The following is a 4,814-nucleotide window of genomic DNA, read 5'->3' as shown; positions in this document are numbered from 1 at the left end:
TACTGAAAAAGTTGGTTACTGAGGATTTTTGTGGTGTTTACAAACTTTGTACTTTTTTATCAACTAAAGTTCTGGGATTAGCAAAATTCTTTTGAAAGGCCTCCTTGTTTCTATGTTGGGCTCACTTCTGGTATTATATTGCTTCCTACCATTTCAAAACTGTCATTTATCAGGGTCTGGGTTGTTGTATGATTCCTATTACAGCCATTTAGGCATATAATGTTGTTAAGGATAAATAATGCATTCCTTATTATCCACTAAAGTATGGGTGCGCGGCACTTAGTGTTGCTTTAAATTGAAATATTTTTCCCTCTTCGTGTTTGGTCACTGCAATCTGCATCTAGTTTTTTTCCCCATGTCGGTCCAAAAGAATTACGTGCAAATCTATGTTTGTTTTGCCTTCAGTTGGTGGGAATGTTTTTGCCGTATATAGAACAATGGTTCTCTGTGCATCACAGATAGGTCTCAGTCATGTTGCAACTTGCAACTTGTTTGTTTCTAGGTCAAGTATGAACATGAAACTGCCCTTGTTTGTTTCTAGGTAAATTACGAACTTCAAACTGTCCAGATCAAAACATACGCATGCAGTTGTATCGGGGCAATGGAATAAAAGTGTAGGTTGTGGTGCCTTTGAATCTATAATTCTAAACTTTATGCATTCAAAAATAGCTACCGGTGAAACTGGCCGTCTTATTTTGAATGGATTGACCAATTGTTGCTGCCTATGGTCTATGGAAATATCATATTCATGTTGCAGCCTGGAAGCGGCGGGTAAAACAGCTTCTTGATCTTATTGTAACTTGTTTCAATGTCTACTTTAAACTTGTGGGTGCCGGAATACAAGAGGTAACGGCATGCATCACAATGTCTTAATATAGTAATAGGAAAATGGAAAATGGAAAATGTTCACCGTTAATATAGTTATGTGATAGATATGATAAATTGGTGAAGTGATAGAAAGAGCTATAGATTGAAAGAGCTATTACAAAAGTTCAAATTTATTAAGAAAGGCAATTATTCTTAAAAAAAAGGGTAATTGTAATAAAAAGTTGTAAATAATGTATGAGAATAATACTCATGCATTGATATTCATGCATTGATATTCATAAAATTATTTTACACATGCATTCAATTAAATCATGATAAATAGACATTTGAAGCTATATTTTAGGAAGAAACCTATAAAAATGACACTATGATGTGATTTCATTGAATGCATGTGGAAAAACAGTCCGTGCATAACAATTAATGTCATAATGTATCTTTGCATAAAAAAAGTCATAATGTATCTTCATTTATCATATTTATCCAAACAACCATTAATATCATAAGAAAGAACAAAATGTATATTTATCAGTTGTAAGAAAAAGTTAATAATAATTAAGGATGGAGAGAATATATATCGAATAAGACATTTAGGAAATATTAATTAACTAACTGAATCACAAAACTAATCTTCTTCTTTTTTTTATCACTCAAAACTAATCTCTTCTAAAATTTTGACAAGTGTTTTAATTTTAGTTTAAAATAACTTACTTTTCTCATTTTAAAAGTGATCAGTTATTATTCGTCAACTTCATCTTTTTATGATGTTACTTCATTGTTCTCAATTTATTTATTTGTGTTATGAATAATAGTAAATAGATGTGGATGTTCATTTTCCCCAATCTTTCTATATTTCTTAACTCCTATAAATTAAGTTCTTAACTTTTGTGTATTCCTTGAGTTAATGATTTTTATTGGTCATGTACTATAAATATGGATCATGTTGCAATGTTAAGGTAACTTGAAAGAGGATGATAATACAATAGTACTTTTTCTCTCATTCATCTCTCCTTCATCTCTATATTATTTTGGTTAATTTCATAACATGTTATCAGCACGATACTCTACAACGCGAGTGATGATATAGCTAGGTTCTACGTTATTTTTCTAATCTTAATATATTTGAATCAATATAATACAATTCATGTTTTTGTTACTATTTTTTCCTTCATATAAATATGTTTATTTTTTTATATATTTTGTAGAGAAATTGATTTACCTTGTACAATAATATTAGATTTCTTTTATCATTCTTGTTAAATTCCGGAGAATTTAACATTAAGTCGTTATCTTAGAGATGCTGGTTACTTGTCAGATTCTCACAATAGTATATCATAAACAGGTTATTTTTTTACATGTGATGGTACAACCATTTCATGGAGATCTATGAAACAACTCATGGCAACAACTTCATCAAATCCTACATAACTATTAGCACTACATGAAGTCACTTCGAAGAAGACATTTTAAGCAACGACTACAAAGAATATCGTCACACATATAGTGTTTGCATGAGGGGGAGAAATACATATGTTTTGCACTCTTTTTTCCTTCACCATGGTTTTGTCCCACTAGGTTTTCCTGGTAAGGTTTTTAACGAGGCAATTCACATTCAAAGGATATTGTACTCTTTTTCCTTCACTAGAATTTTTCCCACTGGGTTTTCTCTAGTAAGGTTTTAACGAGGCATATCCTCAATGAACATCCAAGGGGGAGTGTTATGAATAATAGTAAATAGATGTGGATGTTCATTTTCCCCAATCTTTCTATATTCCTTAACTCCTATAAATTAAGTTCCTAACTTTTGTGTATTCCTTGAGTTAATGGTTTTTATTGGTCATGTACTATAAATATGGATCATGTTGCAATGTTAAGGTAACTTGAAAGAGGATGATAATACAATAGTACTTTTTCTCTCATTCATCTCTCCTTCATCTCTATATTATTTTGGTTAATTTCATAACAATTTGCAAATAAATCACTGAAAATTACAGTTTAAATATACTATTCTTACACGGAAAACTAGCAAAAACGGTAATTAGATCAAAATCATCTTTAAATCAAACATATTATGATAAAGTTGTTCACTAATGATCCACAAAATAGAAGCATAATTAGGGCAGGAGATTGCTTAAGGCACCTCATAAATTGCTAGCACATTCTTCGTTGTTAATCGAAGGTAAACAATACTTGAGCTTCACAATTTTTCGATTGTTGGCATATGATAGGAGATCTTCTAGTATGAATTTTATATCTGCACGAGTGGTGTACTCAATGAACTTAAATGCAATTTAGGGTGCCGCCTCGTTGAAGTAGACATATGCAATAATGTAATGAGTAAAAAAATGATACGGTAGCATCATATTTATACAAGCTCTAGGCCTATATGAACCTCATAATTTTTATCCTATATCAAGGAACGTTCTCCGAAAAATGCATATCTAAAACTACTTTATTTGTATTTTTTTAAAAAAACAATTTGAGCGTGTCTGAAGGTGTATTTCCAAGATTACATCATCAATATTAATACAAGATTACATACAAAAACTAAAATTAATCGAAGGCAACAAAGGATAACTTTGTTATAGAGGTAGATCTGGAAGTGAGAGAAAATAAGAAAAATCCATATGAAGGTATACCACCCGTGAAGCTAACGGAAGAGAAAAATAAAAAGGAGACTAAATTGGTGATTAAGTTGTCGTATCCTCCTAGAGTGACAAAGAAGGATCCAAAATAGAAAGACTTTGAGAAATTTGTCACATTGTTCAAAAAGTTAGAGATCAATATGCTTTTCTTTTGACACACTCGAGCAAATGCCCATGTACCGAAAATTCATGAAGGAGGTACTATCGAAAAAGAGACCAATAGGATATGGACCGGTACCCGGTAATGAGAAATGTTGAGCAATCTCGCCAAATAAGAGAATCCCAATCAAGCAGAAGGATCCTGGATCGGTCGCAATACCTTGCACTATAAAATGCAGAACTTTCAAGAAGGTTCTAATTTATTCGGGAGCTAGTGTGAGTTTAATGCCATTATCTATCTTCCAAAAGCTTGGTATTGGAAAGGTGAGTGGTATAGGGACAAATTTAAAATGTGTTGATCACGCCATAAAGCAGTTATATGGGGTAGTTGAAGATGTACCGGTGGCAGTTGAAAAATTTATCGTTCCAGTGGATTTTGAGATCATGGATATTCCGGAAGATAAAGAGACCCCTATCATTCTTGGTCAACTATTCTTGCTTACTAGCCTATGCAATTTTGATATCAAAAAAGGTACTTTGACTTTAAATCATATGATGAGGAAATAACTTTGAAAGTGTTGGAGATCAAGAAGCAAGGTGAAGGTGAACATAATTAATCTTTAGTTGGCATGATCGAAATAGAGGGAAAAAGCAAAATTTCGAGACCACCTCCAAAAAAGTATCATACATAATCTCTCAGGTGGCATCATCTCATTCATCTCTAACATATATAAAACTCCAAAGTTCATTCAAAAAGTCAAGAGGAGAAAGAAAAGGCACCAAGGTAAGGATATGGAATTTGGAAGCGACTTGGGGAATAAAGTAGTCCGTATCTCTAAACCAGATGGGATCCTTGTTTCGGGAAAGATAAAAATCAAGGTGGAAGTATCCCCCATAACAAGGGGGAATGAGTCGTCGAGCCATGCGATGTTAAACGAAGCGTTAAGTGGGAGGCAACTCACGCTTCTAATCACTCTGAGTCACCCATATCTCTCTTGTTCTAAAACATTGAGGCCAATGTTTAGTTCAAGTTTGGGGGGATTTAGTGTTTTTGTTTCTTTTCATTATCTTGTGTTTGTTAGTTTATGTTATTTGCTTCCGTTTGTATGTTTGTGTGTTCAAAAGCCACACTTTGAAGTTCTTCCTAAATTTTGATAGACAAATTCATTTTGCGCAAGAGCTTTATTCTCTAAGAGATCGGGAATAGTATATAGAGATAAAGGGATGATTGTTCGAGGGTAGGAA

The sequence above is a fragment of the Vicia villosa genome, linkage group LG4 (genome assembly GCF_029867415.1).
Source record: "Vicia villosa cultivar HV-30 ecotype Madison, WI linkage group LG4, Vvil1.0, whole genome shotgun sequence".
Lineage (NCBI taxonomy): Eukaryota > Viridiplantae > Streptophyta > Magnoliopsida > Fabales > Fabaceae > Vicia > Vicia villosa.
This window is presented reverse-complemented; position numbering follows the sequence as displayed.